Source organism: Hyperolius riggenbachi, chromosome 1 (genome assembly GCF_040937935.1).
Source record: "Hyperolius riggenbachi isolate aHypRig1 chromosome 1, aHypRig1.pri, whole genome shotgun sequence".
NCBI classification, from domain to species: domain Eukaryota; kingdom Metazoa; phylum Chordata; class Amphibia; order Anura; family Hyperoliidae; genus Hyperolius; species Hyperolius riggenbachi.
Window position 1 is genome coordinate 357338043 of NC_090646.1, and position 26242 is coordinate 357364284.

General features: G+C 46.0%; 1 long non-coding RNA gene across 4 annotated transcripts in view; it reads left to right on the forward strand.

Annotated features, from left to right (window-relative positions):
* Window positions 1-26242, forward strand: part of LOC137550586 (uncharacterized) — a 143863-nt gene that overhangs the window by 78579 nt on the left and 39042 nt on the right. For all 4 annotated transcript variants that reach the window (XR_011026940.1, XR_011026937.1, XR_011026941.1 and 1 more), the window contains exon 4: window positions 13198-13548. This is a non-coding gene — a long non-coding RNA (uncharacterized lncRNA). The remainder of the gene's footprint in view (window positions 1-13197; window positions 13549-26242) is intronic.

Sequence of the window (26242 nt, forward strand, 5' to 3'; positions counted from 1 at the left end):
GCTTCAGCAACGCTTGCTGACGCATGCCAACAGCTGTGCTGCACTGCTTCCACGATCCTACTGCTGCTGGGTTAGCGTTTCCGGATGAGGTACAGCTTTGAGATGCGTTGGAGGAGAAGGAGTCAGAGAGGTAGGTGCTGCTGTTATCCAGTGGGAGGGACGGCGGTGCAGCTGTTTGTGGCGTGGGCAACACCCGTGCCGTAGCAGGTGAGGAATCGCTGCCAGGCTCCACAAGGTTCACCCAGTGCGCGGTAAGGGAGATGTATCGACCCTGGCCGAACGCACTCGTCCAGGTGTCAGTGGTGAGGTGAACCTTGCAGGCAACGGCATTCTTCAAGCTTCGGGTTATTTTGCTGACCACGTGCTCATGCAACTCAGGCACTGCAGAGCGTGCAAAGTGGTAGCGGCTGGGAACCACGTAACGTGGGATGGCCACTGACATCATGCCCTTGAAGCTGTTTGTCTCCACCAATCGATATGGCAGCATTTCGCAGGCCAGAAGCTTGGCTATGCTGGCTGTTACTGCCACGGCCCGGGGGTCATTTGCTGGCAATTTCCTCTTGCGCTCAAACATCTCCGACACAGACAACTGAACCGTAGCGCTGCACACGGAAGGGCTGTTGGTTGTTGTGTTTGATGAACACTGGGAGACCTCAAGAGCACTACTCCGGAAAGTGACAGTGTCAGCGTCGTCTGATGTTTGTGAATGTTGTGAACCACGCAATGGCTGGGCTACTGCTGCTGCTGAGGCGGGTCTGGTGGTGAGTCTGGTGAACCCAAGGGAGGCAGTGTTGTTTCTGGTACCCTGTCCTGACGCGTTTGCCCAAAGAGTGGGATGTTTGGATAGCATGTGACGGCTCATGCTGGTGGTGGAGAGGTTGTTAATATTTTTCCCCCTGCTCAGGCGGGTCTTGCACACCTTGCAAATCGCCATGGTAACATCCTCAGTGCAGTCTTCAAAGAAAGCCCAGACTTTGGAGCACCTGCCTCCTTGCTGGCGATTTCTGTTTGCTCCTCTTTTGCCTCTCACTTGAACTTCCACGCTTGTGGTGCCTGAAATTGCGCGCCGCCTACCTTGTGGCACAAGGCGAACTCGTGCAGCAGTGTGTTCTTCAACAGACTCATCTGTGCTGCTGCTACGACGGCGATGTTCTCGTTCACAAACAAAATCTGGGTCTCTGTCCACATTGTCCATACCCTCCTCTTCCATCTCCTCAAACTCGTCATATGTCATTGTGGGCCACCGCCGTGGAGTAGAGCTCCCCACAACAACCTCTGCGCAGCACACTCCAACGTCGTCTTCCAGATCTTGTCGGCCGACCTCCTGCAATTGCAACCCCTCCTGCCCAAATTGCTCTGGGATTTGGGTTTCCGAGTCCTCTTCGGACTCGCCTTGTATTTCAGTGCGCGGTGCATTTCCCACAGTTAACGGTTGTGAATCCAGGCACAACATTTCTGGCTGTTCCTCCATTGACCTTTGAAAGGTGGAAGTTTGTTGGGCTGGGAATAGCTCCTGCGAATACCCCATTGTGTCCTGAGGTAATTCATCGGACTGGTTATCTGGCAGTTGTGTGCGTGGTGTCGCTGCCGGTTGTGTCAGCTTTGTGCCCACTGGCTCCTTGTAACTGGCTGAGGACTCGGACCTCGTGCGTGATGTGCTGGTGCTGCTTAACCCACTGCTGGACGCTTGAGAGGTCATCCAAGTAATTATCTGGTCCTGTTCTTTTGGATTTGTGAGGGTTGTTGTCCTGGACAACATGGGCGGTATTGAGTGGGTTTTCTTGGGTGCTCCCCTGTGGCCTGTACGTGAACCGTCAGGGGAAACACCTCTTCCCTTGCCCCTCCCTCTTTCACCGGATTTCTTCCTCATTTCACTTATCCTTACAGTACACGCTGACTGGCAGCAGTACAGTGGCAGTACAGAAATGCTATACAGTACCACTATTCCCAGCAGCGACACAGAGCACAATGCTATACAGTGACGGGTGAGCGGTGTACCACTATTCCCAGCAGCGACACAGAGCACAATGCTATACAGTGACGGGTGAGCGGTGTACCACTATTCCCAGCAGCGACACAGAGCACAATGCTATACAGTGGCGAACGAGCGGTGTACCACTATTCCCAGCAGACACAGAACAGTACACAGAATGCTATATAGTGTGGCTGAACGAGCGGTGTACCACTATTCCCAGCAGACACAGAACAGTACACAGAATGCTATATAGTGTGGCTGAACGAGCGGTGTACTACTGTTCCCAGCAGACACAGAACAGTACACAGAATGCTATATAGTGTGGCTGAACGAGCGGTGTACTACTGTTCCCAGCAGACACAGAACAGTACACAGAATGCTATATAGTGTGGCTGAACGAGCGGTGTACTACTGTTCCCAGCAGACACAGAACAGTACACAGAATGCTATATAGTGTGGCTGAACGAGCGGTGTACTACTGTTCCCAGCAGACACAGAACAGTACACAGAATGCTATATAGTGTGGCTGAACGAGCGGTGTACCACTATTCCCAGCAGACACAGAACAGTACACAGAATGCTATATAGTGTGGCTGAACGAGCGGTGTACTACTGTTCCCAGCAGACACAGAACAGTACACAGAATGCTATATAGTGTGGCTGAACGAGCGGTGTACTACTGTTCCCAGCAGACACAGAACAGTACACAGAATGCTATATAGTGTGGCTGAACGAGCGGTGTACTACTGTTCCCAGCAGACACAGAACAGTACACAGAATGCTATATAGTGTGGCTGAACGAGCGGTGTACCACTGTTCCCAGCAGACACAGAACAGTACACAGAATGCTATATAGTGTGGCTGAACGAGCGGTGTACCACTGTTCCCAGCAGACACAGAACAGTACACAGAATGCTATATAGTGTGGCTGAACGAGCGGTGTACTACTGTTCCCAGCAGTGACACACAATGACTGGGGGGGACCCTGGCTAGCGTGGCTGGAGCGCGAACTACCCTGCCTGCCTACCCAAAGCTAAACCCACAGACAAATGGCGGAGATATGACGTGGTTCGGGTATTTATTTACCCGAACCACGTGACAGTTCGGCCAATCAGAGCGCGTTCGGGTCCGAACCACGTGACCCGTTCGGCCAATCACAGCGCTAGCCGAACGTTCGGGGAACGTTCGGCCATGCGCTCTTAGTTCGGCCATATGGCCGAACGGTTTGGCCGAGCACCGTCAGGTGTTCGGCCGAACTCGAACATCACCCGAACAGGGTGATGTTCTGCAGAACCCGAACAGTGGCGAACACTGTTCGCCCAACACTACTTCACATCTCTTTACTCTCCAGGAACTGATCAATAAAGTTCAATTGATTGTGGATGGTACGTTGATCTAAAGAGTGACAGGAAGCTGTGGAAATGCCTGATTGATTTAGTGACAGTTCAAGTGAATGATGTATAGATTGGCAGTGCATTGTGCTGCAGCTCTGACAGATTTCAATCAGACTGTGGCTAAAATCCCATAGAAATCTGCAGCTGCTGTTTGATAGACTGACCCATTGCTGGCCAACATGAGCATGTACATACCATCACCAATATATTTTGCTTTTTGACTCCCAAAAACTTTGTGAACCATAAAATGAAATATTTTTTACTAGATTCCCATTTTAAAAATGCTAATTGGTGTGATGGAAGATGTTGAAGTCCAACCCTATATACCGTATCCTCTAACAACTTAGCAAAGAAAGAACCTGATCCCATTCACTTTTTCTCCAAAGTTTCTCCTAGGAGATTACATTCATTTTCTGTTTAAAATAACTTTTCAGCACTTTGCAATTAAAAAAGTACTAAAAGGTACTGTCAAAATTATTCTGATTATTGTCTTGCTTGCTAGTGGCTTGAAAGGCATTTTGCTGATACAATGTAAAATATCACCTAATGAAAACTTGGCGAGGTCGGCATCAGAGGGACAGATCAGCTGCCAAGGGCTGGATGAAGCCCCAAGTAAGTAGATCTTGTTTTTTTATTTTACCTCGGACCTGTCCTTTAAAGTATGTTGATTTTGTAAAATCGTATACAAAATTAAAATTAAGCTGTTTTTGTTCACTTAATACCATAGATTCTCAGATGCGCCTGTTTAGTAATCACCTTTTAATTGTTTGCAGTTAATTGATGCACACTTTGTCATTGTTTCTGGGGGCATTGCCCTGTTACAAAATAAATTGTTGCTACGTTTTGAAGAAGAGTAGAACAGGTTCTCCTGCAGATCTTTCCTGCATCATTCATAATTTCTTTTGTTTTGACAAATTTCCCAGTCCCTACTGAGGAAAACCAGCATGCAGCATACTCTATGTTACTGAGGGTACAGCATTCATTAACCTCTTCACATCCAGACCTTGTTTCCCACTTATGGACCAGAGCAGTCTTTACATTTTAGCTATGTCCCTATTTAATCAGCAATAACTTCATCCCTACTTATGACACCTAAATTAAATATATAATAGGTTTTTTTTCAAGACAAACTAGACTTTCATTTTATGTCATTTTTTCCCTTGAACAATTTTGTTTTCTATGCATTTTAATGGGAAAAGGAGGATAAAAACTGAAAAAACAAATTATTTCTCAGTTTTACCAATTCCAGTATAAAAATAAAAAGGGCTATTGTAGATAAAAAACACAAATTTTGTTTGGCTTTTTCTACTGTTTATCTCAAAACTTAGATTATGTTCCTGTCACAATTTATGTTGAAGATATTTGATTTTTAAATATTGCTACAGGGTGCATTTTTCACTATGATTTGAGAAAATAAAAGTATTTTTAATAGTAAATATCAATCTTATTGATTCAGGAAACATATATTCCCTTTCACCAATTAGTGCTGCGTCAGTGCCAGAGGTGTGCACAGGAGCAAGCCTATTCGTGCACAGCTGGGCTTCTGCTACAAGACTTATCTCTACATCCTCGTGGCTTAGATGAAGTCACAGAGGACGTAGATATACTGTACTGGTGGATAAAGTGGTTAAGGTGTGAATACCTTGAATGTTGGCCAGAATGTTCTATCTGGGTTGTAGCTGACCATAAGCCATTCCTATTTTACTTTTCATTGTTTCTGGCAAACTTTTACTTCAGTGTGTTAATTTAATCCAGGATAATTTATGCTGAGCACTTTTGGGGGGCATTTACCTTAAAAAAGGTATATCATTGATCATTTGCAGAAACCTCTCCTGTGAGAAAAGCCATAACTGTTTATTGAATCAGAGCCAGCATCTTCATCATCTGGTACCTGTCGTAGTTTATTGTCTATGGTTGCTGAAACAATAATAGATTCTCAGTGCATTTGAGAGACACCTTTGAAAAATAGTAGTCTATAAACATCATTCAACTAAGCTGAACAATCTGGATAAAAGCTGTTAGAAAGAATGGACTAACATTACCCTAGAACACTGTGCAAAGTTCACATCCTTATAACACTTAAAACGGAGCTAAAGTGAAATACACAAAGTGGTCCAGCACACAGCAGAGCCCCTATAATTATGAAGCACAGTATTGGGAAGGGTATGCAGTACATAAACACGGGCACGCTGGAACATAATAGCTGTTATCTGACTGACCCACAGCAAGCAGCCACATCTCAAGAACTGAATCAGGGGCCTTTCAGCACTGGACTGCTATAACAAGAGGTCAGGTTTTCAGATGCCTCTAATGGTAATGGTAATATTTATTTTATAAGTATGACATTCACAGCAAGTTGTTTTGAGGATATTCACTAATACGCTTAGAGGCATTTTGCCTTGTCACACAAAACCTGACATAGTTCTGCTCCAGCTATAAACCTACAAAGTGAAAGTTTGCTGCTGTCTGTTACTGAACAATAACAGGAAAAACTGATACTACCATCTGAACAATATTACTGCATCGAGTCTTATGTTGGTTAGCTATTGGTGACTCTGGAATCTTAGTAGAAGATCTCATGCTGGGAATACACGGCTCAATTCTGAGCCATTTAGATGGCTCGATAGATAATTTCCGACATGTCCAATCTCCCGCTGCTCGATTCCGCATGGAAAAGACAATGCAAAAAGATAAGAAACACAAGTGAAAGATAAGAGAATCGCCTGCAGAATCGAGCGGGGAATCGATCGAGCTGGAGAACCGTGCAGCAAAATCGAGCCGTGTGCCCAGCATTAGATTTTCAAAAGATTTTCGTCAGCTGACCACAGGCTCTGCGGCTTTACAATGTCTGATCTTTCATGTTCTGACGGGGTTATGACCAATATAGGATTTGCTTGCTATGTAATTGCTTACGCTGCATCACATGATAAAGAGCGCAGGGAAGTGGTGGGCTGAGGAGCAAAAGCTCCTCCCCATCCTGTGTGATACACATTGCAGTCTTCAGTCCATGGTGAATGGATGGAAAATTGCTTTGGAAAGTACTGTGAAATACAGTGACTTATAATAATACAGTGACTTATAATAATTATTCCCCAGACCTAACTTAAAGGAAACCTGATATTAATTGATATAAATGTTTTATACATACCTGGGGCTTCCTCCAGCCTCCTCTGCACCGATCGCTCCCATGACATCTTCCTCTGCCTTCTCTTGTTAGAAGCCCCGTTAGCGTGGCCAGTCAGGGAGCACTGCGCACACCCTGCCACGCTCCCGTGGCCAGGAGAGCTCTGCACCTATGACTAGGCAGGTGCAGAACGCTCCCAGCCAACTGGCCCCCAACTGGCCAAATTTAGGGGGCTTTTACCGAGAGAAGGAGGTGGCGGAGGAAGACTCCATAGGAACAGTCAGTGCGGAGAGGGCTGGAGGTATGTATAAAACTTTTCTTTTGATTCGTCTCAGGTACACTTTAAAGCGGAATGAAACCCAGCATTTCTTCTTTGCTCTAATAGATTATTTACAGTATATTATATACTACTACCATTTTTTTTTACTAGAACAGTATTCAAAGGGTTAAGCACAGGACTTAGAAGCTCCCTGCCGGGAAAGCTGGACACATCCGAACTGGAGATAATGTTATGTTGTGTTTACTTAATTGTATCAAGTGAGGAATGTAAACATTTCTCTGACAATACAGACTCTCCTGAACACAGTCAGACAATCAGAAAGCATTTCTGCTTACATTAGAAGATGAATCAAGCAGTTATGAATAAAATGCAAAGTCTGCTCTCAGAGCAAAAAAAAAGTGTACTTTGGAAACTTGTAATTTCTAAATGAATAATAATACTTATGGACAAAAGCAAATATGATAAACGTATGGTATATAAAAAGTAGGAAAACATGTTTTTAATGAATATTATGTCAGAGTTTTATACCACTTTAAAGGACAACTGAAGTGAGAAGAATATGGTGGCTGCTAAATGTATTTCCTTTTAAAGTTTAAACAATACCAGTTGCCTGGCAGTCCTGCTGATCTGTTTGGCTGCAGTAGTGTCTGAATCACACCAGAAACAAGCATGCAGCTAATCTTGTCAGATTCGACAAAAATGTCAAAACACCTGATCTGCCGCCTGCTTGTTCAGTGTCTATGGCTAAAAGTATTAGAGGCAGAGAATCAGCAGGATAGCCAGGAAACTGGTATTGTTTAAAATAAAATAAATATAGCAGCCTCCATATTTCTCTCATTACAGCCCTTTAAACATATTTGAATAACCCAGAAATAGAAAAAAGAACCAATGAATTAGCTACCTATTGGTTATCAATAGGGATGGTCAATGAGATACAAATAATTCCAAGTTTATGCAGGATTATGCAAACATTGTATGCAAATTTATGCAGTTTGAAGTTGCTCAAGAGTCTGAATCCAAGGCATTCTTATTTAATGATTTCCTTTCCTTATCATAGTGTCATATTGCCTTTAAGTTTATAATATAATGTAGCCTCCAGGACTTCTCAAGAGCTGCTCCAACACTATGGAACTCCCTACCTCCACCCATTAGGGCAGCCCCCTCCTTCAACATCTTCAAGAAGGCCCTCAAAACTCACCTTTTCACCCTGGCCTACTACCCCTCACAAGTGCTCTAAACCCACAGCTGAACTCTGGTCCCCTACCTTTCGTGTCCTTACTTCTCCCTCTAGATTGTAAGCCATTGGGCAGGGTCCTCCTCATTTTGTGTCCTACCTGATCATGCACCTCCATTACTGTGAACCCATGCTATACATCTGAGTGAGCCTAACTTGCCTAATCTCCATACTCCCATCCAAAGACTGACTAAGCATTACCTTGTACTCATACTGTGCTGCATGATCTGATCTTTCTTGTATTCAGGTATTGTCATTTTGCTGTATGTCACCCCTAAATATTGTCTGTATCCCAAACTAATGTCCAGCGCTGCGTAATATGTTGGTGCTTTATAAATACAATAAATACATAAATAAATAAATGAATGTATCTGATGTCCCTGCTATGCTCATGCAAGCACTCTCATACACAACCTAGGAGCCATGGGTCCAAATATTGATCACCTTACCAAAATGTTTTACATCATGACGTGTTTGTGGCATATACAGGCAGACATGAAGAGAATATATAAAATCCACACAGGTTGTAACTATGTTGAGACTTCAGTCTAGAACCTTAAAGGCCCGTCTTAGCCACTGTGCTGTGTATAAATATACTGATAACCCCTGACCACTCATATGTAGCGGCATATTCAATGACAACCTTCATAGATGCACACAAGGTCATGTACTGTATGTTATCCACACAAATAAACTCACATATTCTCACTCAAACATTAACCATTTATGCTTACTGAAAAGGAATGAAACACAAAAAGCTAAGACAGAGAGCAGTGTGGCATTCCCATAGCAGACAATCCAATTACAGGTACCTTCTTGGACTTTATATGACGTCTCATCAACTGACTGACTTTACACTTATTTAGTAAGACTATTCGTTCTATCACTATGGCATTGCTCCCATGTTTCATAGGCCATGAATGACCATTTTATAGGTGTTTTTTCATGCATTAAGTTTTTTGTTGTCTTTTTTTTCTTTTTGAGTTGCTGGCAGTGACCAAAAGAACAATCTAACGGTTTGCAAAAGACGCATCTTTCCTGACGCTGTCCCCAACAGTTACACAAACATGAGGCTCATTCGCTGTTTAGAGAAGGCAGCATACAATGCATGTCCATTATATAATGAAGGGGAGAAAAAGGGTTGGGATGGAGCCATTTTGTCCACCTAACACACTCAGGACGCTCTTATTGTGTCTGCTCAATCCAACTATGAATGTCATTGTTGTGTCTGAGATCCTATTCATACCTCTCCCCACTTGCCCCATCCCCCACTCTCTTCCCTCTGCTGCCTCTGCTGACCCCCCTTTTCTCCCTCGCTAGGTTCCTTGCAGCTCAGTCGGAGTGCATGGATAAATGAATATGAATTTGAAAAGAGCCTTGTTTCCCGATGACATGTCCTCACCACTTTCTCACGATGAGATGGGATGGAGGAGTGGGGGTGGAGGTGAGGTGGGGGCACAGAACTGTTCCTGCCATGTCTGTCAAAGATAAATCCTTGTGCAGAGCTGCTTGTTGTGTTTGTCATACTTGTGCAAAAATGCATCCGTGCCATAGCCTGAAGACAATAAACTCGCCTCAGTTTGGGAACCCTCTCAATATGACAACAGTATTATAAAGGAAAGACAATAGCATTATAAAAAAATGAAGCAGAGAACAGGCACTCAAATCAGAAAACGCATACATGTATATAGGTGATTGTATTATAAAGGAAGTTGTTGTAACTGAATGGCTGGGTATGCAGTTGTAAATGCCTGGATATTTATCAAGAGGTAGAGATCAATTAATCTGGGCCAAGGTTCTACATGGACATTTATATAGACAGTTTGGCAACAACAAATATACTGTATGGTGTAAATCAAATGGCAGGAGCTAATGTTTAGGAACATTTAGAAAAACTGGCAGAGCTATGATGACAGATTTGTGCGCTGACTTCATATGTACCAGCTGGGGAACACCTTCAGTTTCCATGTGTTTACTTGGCCAGCCTAAGAGCTCCTCAGGTCGTAAGTCTTGAGGGCATCCCAAGCTACTGTCACCTGCACACAAAGAGGTTTAGGGCATCTTACCCAGGGGGCAACCTCCAGGTAGATTCACCCTCAAGTCCTGACTCTAATCCATTCAGGTATGTGTTGTACTGTGGAGGCAGTCGTCGTTTGAGCAGGATATGATAGCATCCATTGTTTGCATAGAGACTCCAAAATGAGACTGACCTTGACGCAGGTTGCAGCTGATAGATCTGTCATTGAGGAGTAGGTGTCGTCCACTGGTTTCATGTGTGCCAATTTAGAGATCACTTCGTTTTGATATGTAATGGTATTCCTTGCCTTGAAAGCACCACACAGATTATAAGCTTGGTTCTGTCAACTACCATATGTGTTTTAAGCTTTGGGTAAAGTACACATGGTTAAGAACATCTTTCAATTTGTATTATAGCTTATGCCCCTATTGTGGAGACTTTGCTTTAAATCATGTTCTTGATGTCGCTGTCACTGGATCTTCTCAATCTACTCAACAAGGACACAAATAGCAGTAAAAACCCCAGAAATACTTCAGCACACTGTTTAACACTAAAACACTGTTTAATTTCTGGTTGTGCTCCATTTGACCTTATAGACCTTATAGATCAATCCCTCCTTAAAGAGGGATTGTCAGCCACAAAATCAAATTTCATTTACCCATTGCTCTCTAAATGAATATTTATATTTGATGAGATAGCTCTCCCCTATGGGGATGGACTTTAGCTGAATCCAAAAAGGTACTTAATTAATTAGACATTATGGATGGTTTAGTTGATTGGTTTACGATCTTATGTGATTATGTGGCATGTATGTGGAGCAGGCGTGTTCGAAATGTCCATCTGCCTATGTAATGTTTATAGATCAATATGTAGCCTTTAAATTCTAATTTTTGGCCACTTGATGGCAGAGGAGATCCGGTTGTTTAACTGTCAGCCAATATTACTATTTCTTGCCCTCTGGTGGATATTTTTGGGAGTTCACGCGGATTTTGGGCAGATGCGCCACTTGGTCGCATTAGTTTGATGCTATATGCCATGAGGAACCCGCCGGAAGTGACGCGTATAGAATATGCGTACCACCAAGCGGAAATACCATGGCATGACTCGTAGAGGCCTTTCGGAAGTGACGCGTACGGGCCGTGCGTCTCACTGGGCGGAAGCACCAAGGTATGGCGCCCGTTTCAGTTTACAGCGTGCGCTCCATAGGCGGACGCGACTCTGGACAATTGCGAACAGCTGCTCCACATCCTTAGGGGTAAGTGCCTATATAAGGGGAGACTCTACACAAGGGGGGTTGTCCTGATGATGCGCCACAGCATGTAGCTGGCGCGAAACGGCTGTCGACCTCCCTACCTGCCTGTACCTCTCTTTATTGAATTTTACTGGATATGTAAAGTATGTCTTTTTTATTTGATATAATTAAAAGTGAAGTTTTATAAGGGATGTGCAAGGCCCTTTCTTCTGCTTTTTGAAATCTGATTACTGCCTTGGCAACTGCACTCCCTCAGTGAGACAACGTGGCTGTCCTGTGCACGATACAATATCTACCTCTTTATGATTTCATTTACCCATTGCTCTGTGTTCATTATGCAGCCTGCAGCCTTACCCTGCATTGAGGGGAAAGTTCATGTATGCTCAACCCCCTTTAAATCATACCATTTGGTGCAGGATCTGGTGAGCCAGGTCGATCCACAAAAGTGAGCAAAGAAGCATCCGCAACCAGACAAAGGTTGAAGGAAAAGCTGCTATTCTTTATTGGAATCCCCACATGACAAGTGCAATATTTATTTATTGTATTTATAAAGCGCCAATATATTACGCAGCGCTGGACATTAGTTTGGGATACAGACAATATTTAGGGGCGACATACAGCAATATGACAATACAGGAATACAAGAAAACCAGATCACACACCATAGTGTGAGTACCAGGTAATGCTTAGTCAGTCACTGGATGGAGCATGGAGATTAGGCAAGTTGAGTTCACTCAAATGCATAGCATGGGTGCACAGTAATGGAGGTGCATGATCAGGTGGGACACAAAATGAGGAGGACCCTGCCCAAAGGCTTACAATCTAGAGGGAGAGGTAGGGACACGAAAGGTAGGGGACCAGAGTTCAGGTGCGGGTTTAGAGCACTTGTGAGGGGTGGTAGGCCAGAGTGAAAAGGTGAGTTTTGGGGGCCTTCTTGAAGATGTTGAAGGAGGGGGCTGCCCTAATGGGTGCAGGTAGGGGGTTCTATAGTGTTGGAGCAGTTCTTGAGACGTCCTGGAGGTGTGCATGGGACTGGGTGATGCGGGGGGCGGTCAGGCGAAGTTCATTCGAGAAGCGGAGTGAGCAGCTAGGTGTGTACCTCTGAGTAAGATCAGAAATGTAGGTTGGACAGGTTTTGTGGACAGATTCGTAGGTTAGACACAGTATCTTGCATCTGATTCAAATTATAGTTGACTATGACTAAGGACAGATTTTAGGCCCGACACGCGTCAGTTCAACCTGTGGTTTTACTGCACTTGTCATGTGGAGTTTCCAATAAAGAATACCAGCTTTTCCTTCAACCTTTGTCTGGTTGCGGATCGTTCTTTGCTCACTTACCCTGCATTGCACCATCCCAATCTAATCAGAAAAGTTTCTGCTCTAATAAAACTTCTCTCAGTCAGACTGGCTCTATTTGGTACATTGCCGACAAGAAGGAAGCTAATCATGTCCCCTCCCACATTCCTGCTCTTCACTCATTGGCTGAGGGCAGTTCAGTGTGACACAAGGCTGAAATCTGATCTTGCTTTGCTCACATGTTTACAAAGCAAGCTAGCTATGGCAGAGCAGAATATAAGAGAAAAAAGTAAGGAAGGAAATTACATCAGTATTGGCTTCAGTCAGAGGGAATCCAAGATGCCTGAAACAGAATTCTCTTTATTTACTATATAAAATTCACTGAAATCAAAACGTGGACAATACAATACATCTGTTATGTAAGTAGAGCAAGCAGTTATCTGCCACTGTAACAGGAAGTATGAGGAAATTCCCCAAACTAAAATGTAGACAGCAATAAAAGCCTTACAGAAATTCTAAGCCTTCTGACATGTTTGAGCTGAAGTTCCAATTTATCATAAGTGTGTTGTACAAAACCAAGTTATAAGTTGTAATCAGAAGATCATGTTCATTTTCTTTATTGCAGGTGAATGTGGTCACCATGTAGAAGCCATAGAAGATGCCCAATGCACTGATAACATCAGCTGCCAATAACTGCCAAGAAGCAAACAAGATGCCTGCAACAATCTACATTGTATCAAACAAGCCAGGCAATGTGGGGATAAATAAAAATATTATGCAATTAAGGATACCACCTGAACAAAAACACAACATGCCAAACCATTGAGGTATTCGGTAAGAAGATGTATGCAAGACATCATGTGACATAGGAGCGATCCCGGGCAGCCCATGAAGGCCACTGGCAGAAAACATCAAATCATGGGATTTATGTAGACAATAGTTTTAAGCAACTGCACATCTGTTTACAATACCACAGGTAAGACAATTATAAGATACTATAAGATAATTCATTGTTAGATAAGATATTATAGCATATCATAGATATTTTACATAAGTTATTCAAAAGAAAAAAGATTTCTAAATATTGATGAATGTTTTGATTCACCAAGCTATGACTTTACCCAAATGTTCAACATCTCTATGGTGACACTAATTTATCAGATTAACCAGCTTCTTAAGCTGATAAAAGAGGTGTAGCCACTTAAGTTTTTTGTGAAAAAAACAAGCCTGCCCCCCCCCCCCCCCCGGCCAATATATGTGTCAATCATTTTAGCAGACACTACAACATTGTTATAAGTTGTCTGGAATTTATTACTGCAAACTACAGATATACATATCTATTAGATGGATCTAGTAAGAGATGGCATCGTGTGTAGACGTCCAAATTGTTTCAGATAAATTTTGCGATAGATTTTGCTTTGATAAGTACCCAAAATCTATTGCAAAATCTAACGCAATCCGATTGGACTGGTTGGAAATTATCGAATAGATCCGATCTTATGGGAAATTGTACCGTGTAGATGAGGCTTAAGCTAAACTGTGAGGAGGACCAAAAGTCTGAAACAGGCTGTCTGCATGTGGGGTTGGTGTAGCTCTGTAAAATTTAAAGCTATAGGCTTGCTAGACACCAGCGGTTCGGGATGCAAGCTTGGCTTCAGAGGCATAAAGAGATGATTTGCATATTCAGTAGCGGTGCATTGTGGGTAACCACAGATGTTCACTTAAAGCTGAATTATCGCAAATTCCTTCTACCTTTGGGTGTAAGTCCTGTTCTTCTTCAAACCCACACTCACCCACTGCTTCATAAAGCTGGGATCGGGCTACTAATAGCAGCCCAAGTCCATGTTTGTTGTCAGATGTAAAGTCCAGTAATAGAGATCTCTGATTGGTCCAAGCAATTATGTGACAACACTGCTTCCTCTACTTCTCTGTAACTCTCACTGGTCATTCTTTGGTCAGAGAGTTAAAGAACCTGATTGGTATGAAAAAAAAATCTAAACACAATAAAGTAATTATTTTACATCAGATACCAATATTATTTGTTCCACTTTAACCCCCACTGTGCCCCTGTGGTTCAGCCTATTGATTTTAGTGCTGTGTTTTGGCTTCATATGTGTGGGTGCAGTTTTCTGAATGTAGCTTCAGTTTAGTGCTGCATGACTTCCTAACTTATGCTGTCTTTCTGAAGTGGTCAATCTCTCTTACAAGGAATTTGGATTCATACTGCTCCTTGATTGTTTCTGTCACTCATCTGTGACTGGGTTGTGTGTATTGCATAAAGTGGATCCGAGATAAACTTTAACTCATTGCATAATTGTGTTCCTTACATATATTTTATAGGGCATTCCTCAAGCCAAATACTTTTTTTTGTTTTGTTTTAATACTCTAATTCCCTATAAACTAAACAAGCCTCACCCACGGCTTTTCAGAGTGCCTTGGCAGTAGCAAGGGCTTATGGGAGCTCAGTCTGGGCAGGAGGAAGAGGTTACTAGCCAAAGATTTCAGAGGCAGAGGGGAGGAGGGAGGAGGAGAGGGGATTGAGCTGAGGGCTGCAGATTCTATCAGCTTGCCTGTGTGTAATGTGACAAACAAAACATGGCTGCTGTCATTGTATCACAGGAAGAAATAATCATAAACTGTTGAAGCTGTTTGCAGCTAGATTTGCTGTGTAAACTTTAGATAAGATATATAGACAAGTTACTTGTTATAGTTAGTTTTTCATCTCAGATTGGCTTTAACACATTACCTTAGATCACACTTATGGATATTTATCCAGTATTTCTTATTTGTCATTGTGAACTACCACAACCATTGGGTGCAGAATTTAGTTTTTTTTTGTTTGTTTGGGGCTCTCTGTATTATTTCATGTGCAAGTTTATTACATAATATGTGTAGTTAATTCACCTATATTAGTTAATTTTTTTTGCTAGTGGTCAATAAAGTCACATTTTTCATCTGTATTATTTACGGTTAGTCTTTTAGAGGGGTGTTGGGCTCTCATTTATATATGGTGGTACTGCATACAATTAAAATAGGGGCATGTTGTTAATTTGAGCGCCAGGACTGCCATTACTTTGAATATTGTTAACTATATTCTAATAATGGCTTAGCTTCGGTAATTTGTCTGCGGATGTTGCAGTTGCCTTCTAATGTTAAATTAACCCCACCCTCCTAACACTATGAAATCTAACCTGACCCTACCATATCCTTAACCCTTCTATAATTATGCCTTAGGGCTCGTTTCCACTATCGCGAATCCGCATGTGTTGGATGCATGCGGATTCGCACATGTAATGCAAGTGGATGGGCCTGTTTCCACTGTAGCGTTGTTGAGGTGCGTGTTTTTCAGCGGTAAAAAAACGCACAAAAGAGCCAACGAATTAGCCTGCGAGTGGAATGCATGCGAATCGCCGCTAATGTATTTAATAGGAAATTCGCATGCGGCTATGGTATGCGAATTTTCATGCGAATTCACATGCAAATTCGCATAGGTACCAATGTAATTCAAACAGGCAGTGACATGGTTAAATTCGCATATACCCTCACCTATGCGCGGCAAAAAACGCGCAAAAATTCGCATCCGCATGCTATTTCATGCAATTTCAACAGCGGTGGAATCCAGGCGATTCTGCACCGCAATAGTGGAAACGAGCCCTAACACTAACCTGTAACCCTATCCCCTAACACTAATCCTTATACCCTGGAACTGCAGCTGTCATTGCGCAACTGTGACAGTACTAGGCTATACCTATAGCAAGAAACGTTACTATAGTGACATCTAGTACAATGTAGTAAATTATTAGGGATACCCATTTTTAAAGGAAATATCAGGCATTTAAAGAAAAAAAAACAGATCTACTTACCTGGGGTTTCCTCAAACCCTTGGCAGCCTATGTGTCCCTCGCCGCAGCTCTGCTCCCAGCCGATGTCCTGGGGTCCCCTCCATAGCAGCCGGCGACCTGGCGAGGTTGGCCGCTTCTGTGCCTGCGCGAGTGCGTGGTCGCACCACTCACAGTCGCACTCCTGTGGCCGGAAGCTTTCTGTGCTGGCACAGAAGTACTGTGCATGCGAGGAATGCTCCCAGAGCAACCGTGATAACAGATCTCACTACAATGCACAGCATGTGTGATCAACAATGTGAAAGTTTAGAGACTCTCATATCTCCATGCAAATCGCATACTATGAGTAGTGCATTAAAGTTAGCAGATGGCACTGCACAAAGTGTGACAAAGTCCTCAGCCTAAATAGCAATCATTAATGAGCTGTGATTAGGCGATCACAGTAGACTGATTAGAGAATTACAACTCAATCACCTTATTAAATGAATCACATTCTGTAACGATTGTGGAATTCTCTCCGTGGTCAGCGCACAGGGCGTGCGCTGACACTGCGGAGATCCTCCACAAGCATATAATTTGAGAGAACCCAGCAAAAGGTGCAACGCACCTGTAGAGGGAAATTCCTGTCGGCAGATGGAGCTGTGGAGTGCAGAGGAACAGCTCCTCTGCCCTGCCACAGACGCCAGACAGGAATTGTACGAAGGGAAGAAACGCAGGGCAAGATAGCCCTTAAAGAGAACCCGAGGTGGGTTTGAAGAATATTATCTGCATACAGAAGCTGGATCTGCCTATACAGCCCAGCCTCTGTTGCTATCCCAAACCCCCCTAAGGTCCCCCTGCACTCTGCAATCTCTCATAAATCACAGCCACGCTGCTGACAAACAGCTTGTCAGAGCTGGCTGTGTTTATCTCTATAGTGTCAGTCTGCTGCTCTCCCCGCCTCCTGCAGAACTCCAGTCCCCGCCTGCATCCCTTCCCTCCCTGCTGATTGGAGGGAAGGGACGGGGGCAGGGACCGGAGCTATGCAGGAGGCGGGGGAGCAGCTGAGACTGACACTACAGATGTAAACACAGCCTCACAGCACGGCTGTGATTTATGAGGGATTGCAGAGTGCAGGGGGACCTTAGTGGGGTTTGGGATAGCAACAGAGGCTGGGCTGTATAGGCAGATCCAGCCTCTGTATGCAAATAACATTCTTTAAACACACCTCGGGTTCTCTTTAAAGAGAGAATAAAGCGACAGAGTGTATGTGTGTCCACCAATCTAGTCGCCACCCAGCGACGATGAACACACAACCATGAAGATCAGGTGAGAAGGCAATCGCAAGAGATGGCGATTGCTAACAGCGACACAAGACCGAATAAGCACAGAGGAGGAATGTCTGTATGTCCACCAATCTAGTCGCCAACCTGCAATGGTGGACACACAACAGAGGAAACCAAGTGAGAACGCAATGGCAAGAGAAGCGATTGCGAATGAGCACAGGGACAGAATGTATGTGTGTGCACCAATCTAGTCGCCAACCTGCGACGGTGCACACACAACAGCATAAACGAAGTAGGAACGCAATCGCGAGAGAGGCGATTGCCAGAGGTGACACAAGGCTAAAGCAAGACAGGGCACGAGAGTAGCAAAGGCACAGCAAATCATACAATGAGAAGATAAGGAAAATAACAAACGCTAACTAAATGCGAACACTGCACTCATTCGCACACGTTTACAGCGCAATCTCCGCACGTTAAGCGCAACAGAGACAAGCACGCCTAACTAACCCCCGCCAACCAAACATGAAACAGAGAACGCGAGCGCTTGCTTAACGGTTACCTCACCGAGCCTACAGCAAGCGTTCGTATCAGACAAGACAGACAGACTGACGGGAAACAGGATAGGAAAGATCCACTGCTCTTTCCGCCAGAGCGAGTGCGATCCAAGTAAAGCAACAGAGCTTAGCAGGATCCACTGCTCTTTCCGCCAGAGCGAGTGCGATCCAAGTTCAGGGACAGGATAGGAAAGATCCACTGCTCTTTCTGCCAGAGCGAGTGCGATCCGGGTTCAGAGACAGGATCGCAGATCAGAAGGATCCACAGCCGCTACCGCTAGGGGCTAGTGCGATCCAAGCAAGACAGGCAGATGAGATAGCTGATGGCAACCGCTGCTCCAGCTATACTCCAAGAAAGCAGATCAGAAGGATCCACAGCCGCTACCGCTAGAGGCTGGTGCGCAGGGCCGGGCCGAGGCATAGGCTGGAGAGGCTCCAGCCTCAGGGCGCAGTGTAAGAGGGGGCGCACAATTCCTTCAGCTGTCATTCCTAATTGTGTTTGAAGCAGAAAGAAATAAGATACATGGCAGTGACTGCAAGCCAGATAACTAGATATTAAGGTGTTGGGGAGGTTGTGGGCCCTGTGGCACTTCTTAGTCTAATAACAATCAGTGTGTGATGGCTGGGGGGGAAGGGGTGAAGGGGCACACTTTGGTGTCTCAGCCTTGGGTGCTGGAGGACCTTGTCCCAGCTCTGCTGGTGCGATCCTAGTAAGACAGATGAAACAGAAGGGGCTACCAGTAGCAACCGCTGCACTGGTTAGCACCCACAGACAGACAGGGCGATCTCCTATCGACCACCGTTGGCGACAGGACAATCACAGCAGAGAGGCAACATAGACAAAACAGATAAGCAGGCTAACTGCACTAGAGGAGCTGCCTAGTGCAGTTCCCAGGATTACTCTAAGATAACTATAACAATCCAACAGGGAAGGCTGACACTCCAGGAGTGTGTTAACAAACCATCATGACCAGCAAAGCCTTCTGGGAGCAGAAGACTCTTATACTGCCAGCCCTCAAAGGAGACAGCTGGGCAATTTGCATGTATGCAAACCCTCAGCAAAGCTACTCTGAAAGTTGCAAGATGAAGCCAGGTCTCCTTTCCAGAGACATGCATCTCCCAGACATAAGGAATGGTCAAACTGCTGTCTATCTGTGCAGTCAGCTGAGCGGATCATTACAGTACCCCCCCCCCCCCCCCTCTAGGGACGGATTCCAAATGTCCCTCAAAACTGGTATTTCCACAAAACTCTAACTGAAGACTCATGAAGGTCGGGACAGCCCGACAAGGCCCAATTTCAGAGTCAGTCCACCCGAAACCGACCTCATCGGAAGCAGAAGCCACCGAAACATGCCCATCAGTACTACAAGTCTCAGTGTAACACCCATCAGGACTGTGAATGCCAGAGAAGAAGCCATCGACACCCTCCAGACAATACCCACCACCTTCCACGGAGCGTCCGAAAATACCAAACCTGCCACAATACCTGTTCGAAGTGTCCCTTTCAACACCAAAGCCACTGTTGATCCTATCCAGGGTACCAAGCAAAATTTCTCCTGGAATCTTCCAGAACCCTTTGAAGCTCTGCAGAGATCCCAAGAGGCCGGAACACTCACCAGGCTCACATGGAGAACTACCAAGAACCCCTATGAAGCCTATGATTATTCCGGATTCAGAATTACCAGGACACCCATCAAGATCAGGACTTTCAGGGACCACTTCTGGGCATGCAAGCAGGCAGGCAATATCAGAGCATGTCTCCACCGAGGAAGCATCTGAGCATGCTGGTAACCGAGGCACACTGGGGCTTTCTGGGTCACAGAGCACATCGGGGTACACCAGCACAGGAGAAACCTCAGGACACGTCGGGGAACTGCGAACCTCAGAGTCCGATACGACAAGACCAACACCAGGACCAGGCAGAAAATCATCACGAGTGGAGGTCACAGGCACTGGTCTTTCAAAAGAAGACTCAGACTTATATTCAGAAATTTCTGTGAGTGTAATATCATTGATTACACATGAGTGAAACTCCACAAGAGCTGCAAAAGTAGTCAGCACAACAGCAATGCCTACAGAAGTGGGCAAAGCCTCAGACGGATCTGAGGGGCAGGAGGCATCTCCTAAAAATTCTGCACCCCCTGGGAGCAAGTCGGAGACCCCCAGATCAACAGAAAAAAGCTCAGGAGCATCGTCTTCCAAGTTCTCTGACACAGAACTCACGGATTCTGAACTATCCATGTTACAGGGCAAAACATCAGATACATTTTGCGGACAGAGCAAATCTCCCAGGGATGGTTCTACAATCCGCTGAGACTGAATTTTATCTTCATGAACAGGATGCACGGGAATAGTTACTGGAACACACACTGATTCCCTAACTCTAATCTTACTGTACACAGAATTCTGCATAGCAGTTAAACTAGACTGCAATTCCAAAATGGCAGAAAAACAGGTGAGAATAGTAGCAATACCTAGACGAGCCTCTAGGGTCACTACAGGCGATTCCATGCAAGGCAACACCGACTCATCCAGAGTACAGGGTGGAGAGTTAGCACCTGCATCTGAGCAAGAAAGGGACTCACAAAGGTCAGTGCGATTGTACATCATAGTTTTATTCATGGTACGGAGCAGGCTCCCAGAGATCTTCTCTGGACAAGGCAAAGATTCCCCAGTAACAGATTCGCAAAACCAAAGCGCTGTCTCACCCTTAGACTCGGCTAACAATGACGAATCCGAGGAGACAGAACGCAAAATTTGCGAATCCAAGATCGCTTTAGGTTGTGAAACTGCCGCTTCCATAGTGCAAGCCTCCGCAATCTGCAGACCAGACTGTAAAGTGTTCAGGACAGACACACTGGAGCAACTGTCATCAAGCAACAGGCCCTTACAGGCGTGAACAGAGTGAGACATAGGTTCAGTAGCAGAAGAAGTTGCGCAAACAACCGGAGAAACTTTATTTGACATATTCGTTTTACTTTTGATGCTGCCTAGTTTAGGAATTTTCCCCATAGCAGGATCATAGATGGAAGATCTTAAAGATCTGTTTTTAAATGACAAGGGATCCCACATAACTTTGAGAAAACTGACACATTCATGTTGATCACAATCTGCAGGAACATCTGAGAAACAGGCATTACATGGCACCGATTCAGACTGCACACAGTTAGGAGAGAATCTTTTAGGATTCGCACAGGAACCAACCACAGTGGTACACCCATTCATTTCAGATCGCACAATGTCTAGACTCACATGCTTTACCCCAGAAAGCCAGGAACAATCATCCGATAACGATGTCTCTTTATTGGAATCAATTGATTGGTGTGTGTGCAACTCACCCAAAATCGTCTGCCACACATACATCACTGGATCCACAAAACATTTGTCACACTCATCAGAATCTATCAAAGTGTACACGGAATTTATACAAGCGTTTAGCGTCTTTGCGCTTTCTGCGATATAGAAATTGCAAAACGCCTTCCAATCCATTTCGAATTCCTCAACCAAAGCTCCAATATCCCAGGGAGCAAATGGGGGCTCAAACAACCCGGTATCTACCGTATTTTTCGGACTATAAAACGCACTTTTTCTTCCCTAAAAAGTGGGGGGTAAAAGACAGTGCGTCTTATAGTCCGAAGGTACCATAAATGCCCCCTCTGTTCTACTTTGCAATGTGTCTCACCGAGTCTACCCTTGGTTTCCCGTGTGCCATCTGCCTTTCTGTGTATCTAGTCTTTCTAGTCTTAATCTAGTTTTTCTCACCGCACGTCCCCCCCTCCCCTTCTGGTATGGTATATACCGGTGCGATCAATGATGTCTCCCGGACCTTTATGCAGCCATCCAGTCCCCCGCGCTGCAGCTCCAGCTGATCCTGCCGTCTCTGCCTCCATTTGGCCAATCGAGGGAGCGCTGCAAGCCGTGTAACGAGGTCTTCGGGACCTCCGTGCAGCTATTTAGTCCCCCTCGCCGCGGCTCCAGCTGATACTGCCCTGCTATGTGGCCAATCAGGGGGAAGCGCTGCAAGCCAATCACGGGGGAGCCGATGGTCTCGGAGGCGGGACAATGGCTCCATTATTGGGCCAATAATGGCACTTGCTCAGTTGCAGCGAGTGCAGTGATTGGCCCAGTGGCGGAGCCATTGTCCCGCCTCCAAAACCATCGGCTCCCCCGTGATTGGCTCACAGCGCTTCCCCCTGATTCGCCACATAGCAAGGCAGTATCAGCTGGAGCCGCAGCGAGAGGGACTGGATAGCTGCACGGAGGTCCCGAAGACCTCGTTAAACAGCTTGCAGCGTTCCCTCGATTGGCCGTGTGTACCTGAATGCTTGAAACCTGTATCCTGCGGTTTCTCCGGACGCTACCGGCCGTGATAGTGGTGCGACCTGACCGCTACTTGGGTGACATGGAGCTAGGGGAGGCCGAGCCAGGGCCACTTCAGCGACCGCCAATGGAGGACACTGGGGACACAGGAGGTGAGGGGGCAGATGGCACATGGGACACTGGATGGAGGAGGCACAGAGGGTTGATGGCACAGAGGGGACACACACAGGAGGACAGATGGCACAGAGGGGTGACAGGAGGGCACAGGGTGGCAGATGGCACACTGGGGACACCAGACAGGGGACACAGGAGGGCACAGGGAGGCAGATGACAAAATGGTGGGCACTGGGGACACAGGAGGTGAGGGGGGCAGATGGCTCATGGGACACCGGACAGAGGGGGCACAGAGGGTTGATGGCACAGAGAGGACACCCCCAGGAGGACAGATGGCACAGAGGGGTGACAGGAGGGCACAGGGTGGCAGATTGCACACTGGGGACACCAGACAGGGGACACAGGAGGGCACATGGAGGCAGATGACACAATGGAGGACACTGGGGACACAGGAGGTGAGGGGGGCAGATGGCACATGGGACACTGGATGGAGGAGGCACAGAGGGTTGATGGCACAGAGGGGACACACACAGGAGTACAGATGGCACAGAGGGGTGACAGGAGGGCACAGGGTGGCAGATGGCACACTGGGGACACCAGACAGGGGACACAGGAGGGCACAGGGAGGCAGATGACAAAATGGAGGACACTAGGGACACAGGAGGTGAGGGGGGCAGATGGCTCATGGGACACCGGACAGAGGGGGCACAGAGGGTTGATAGCACAGAGAGGACACACCCAGGAGGACAGATGGCACAGAGGGGTGACAGGAGGGCACAGGGTGGCAGATTGCACACTGGGGACACCAGACAGGGGACACAGGAGGGCACAGGGAGGCAGATGACACAATGGAGGACACTGGGGACACAGGAGGTGAGGGGGGCAGATGGCACATTGGACACCAGACAGAGGGGGCACAGAGGGTTGATGGCACAAAGGGGACACACACAGGAGGACAGATGGCACACAGGGGTGACAGGAGGGCACAGGGTGGCAGATGGCACACTGGGGACACCAGAGACAGAGAAAAGGAGACAGTGGCAAGGAACAGAGAGGACACAGTGACATACGGTAGTAGGACAAGGAGCAAAGCAGGACACAGGGGGATAGAGGCAATCATCAGGGGGACAGAGGAGGTCATCTGGGGGCAAAGGAGGACCCAGGAGGAACAAAGCATAACAAGAAATACAAAGAAGGCACAGGGTGGGCATAATAACTGTGGGATGGAGGGGAGAAGATCCACAAGATGCCCCTGAACCATGGATGCACCAGGTTTAGTATATTTTTTTTCTCCTGGTTTTTGTCCTCTAAACCTAGGTGCGTCTTATGGTCAGGAGCGTCTTATAGTCCGAAAAATACGGTAAGTAGCTCTCATAAGGGTTGGGGTCAGGAACATGCATAGACTTTCTTACTCCTTTAATGTAGAAAATAATTCTGCCTATTAAAGGATCCACAAAAGCTTTTGATTGGGGTAATAAACCCGGAGACTGAGCAACATCATTGTCAACATCTATAGGGAGTGTTTTATTCAGATGCTTGCGGTTTTTAGTTTTTTCCTTTTTAGCAACTTTGCATGTCTGCTGTTTAAATGCAAGAGAGATATCAAGGCAGTTCTCTTGCATCCGCTTAGAACCTGAAGTGGCAACAGAAACATTGAACTGATTGTCATACTAATTGGTTTTGCACATTTCAGACTTGACAGAAATAACCTCCTTATTTATAGTTGCTATGGGCAACGGATTTTTTGGCTGAAAAGCCGAATCAGCAGACTGGCCTGCAAGCACCCACTCATTAGAATATGGTAACGACTGAGAGGTGTTGCATAAACTAATCTGATCAGCATCTTGCACTGCAGGAGAAAACTCATAGAAATAGCCTGGCATGGGAATTCTAAGCTTGCGAGAGAACACATGAGCCGAAACCTGCGAGGGTTATGCCTCAGATTCTTGTGTCTGGCATACTCATCAACCCACACAAACAGATTCCCTTGGAAAAGATTGTAAGCAATCTGACCACTCCAAGTGGAAATATTGGTGGCCTGAAATTCAGGATTTGCCAAGAATCTGGAACTTTCTGATATGAACTCATCTCTGGTTTCCAGTATCTTAAACCTCTTAAAGATACAGGACCCATATTTGACCAAATTGTACAAATCGGAAATTCCCTCTACACTGGGAATTTCGGTTTGGCTGGTCATACTGTAACGATTGTGGAATTCTCTCCGTGGTCAGCGCACAGGACGCGCGCTGACACTGCGGAGATCCTCCACAAGCGTATAATTTGAGAGAACCCAGCAAAAGGTGCAACGCACCTGTAGAGGAAAATTCCTGTCGGCAGATGGAGCTGTGGAGTGCAGAGGAACAGATCCTCTGCCCTGCCACAGACGCCAGACAGGAATTGTACGAAGGGAAGAAACGCAAGGCAAGATAGCCCTTAAAGAAAGAGTAAAGCGACAGAGTGTATGTGTGTCCACCAATCTAGTCGCCACCCAGCGACGATGAACACACAACCATGAAGATCAGGCGAGAAGGCAATCACAAGAGATGGCGATTGCTAACAGCGACACAAGACCGAATAAGCACATAGGAGGAATGTATGTATGCCCACCAATCTAGTCGCCAACCTGCGACGGTGGACACACAACAGAGGAAACCAAGTGAGAACACAATCGCAAGAGAAGCGATTGCGAATGAGAATGAGCACAGGGACAGAATGTATGTGTGTGCACCAATCTAGTCGCCAACCTGCAACGGTGCACACACAACAGCAGAAATGAAGTAGGAACGCAATCGCGAGAGAGGCGATTGCCAGAGGTGACACAAGGCAAGCAACACAGGGCACAAGAGTAGCAAAGGCACAGCAAATCATACAATGAGAAGATAAGGAAAATAAAAAACGCTACGAACACTGCACTCATTCGCAACAGCGAATGCGTTTACAGCGCGGTCTCCGCACGTTAAGCGCAACAGAGACAAGCACGCCTAACTAGCCCCCGCCAACCAAACATGAAACAGAGAACGCGAGCGCTTGCTTAACGGTTACCTCACCGAGCCTACCGCAAGCGTTCGTATCAGACAAGACAGACAGACGGACGGGAAACAGGATAGGAAAGATCCACTGCTCTTTCCGCCAGAGCGAGTGCGATCCAAGTAAAGCAACAGAGCTTAGCAGGATCCACTGCTCTTTCCGCCAGAGCGAGTGCGATCCAAGTTCAGGGACAGGATAGGAAAGATCCACTGCTCTTTCCGCCAGAGCGAGTGCAATCCGGGTTCAGGGACAGGATCACAGATCAGAAGGATCCACAGCCGCTACCGCTAGGGGCTAGTGCGATCCAAGCAAGACAGGCAGATGAGATAGCTGATGGCAACCGCTGCTCCAGCTATACTCCAAGAAAGCAGATCAGAAGGATCCACAGCCGCTACCCCTAGAGGCTGGTGCGATCCTAGTAAGACAGATGAAACAGAAGGGGCTACCAGTAGCAACCGCTGCACTGGTTAGCACCCACAGACAGACAGGGCGATCTCCTATCGACCACCGTTGGCGACAGGACAATCACAGCAGAGAGGCAACATAGACAA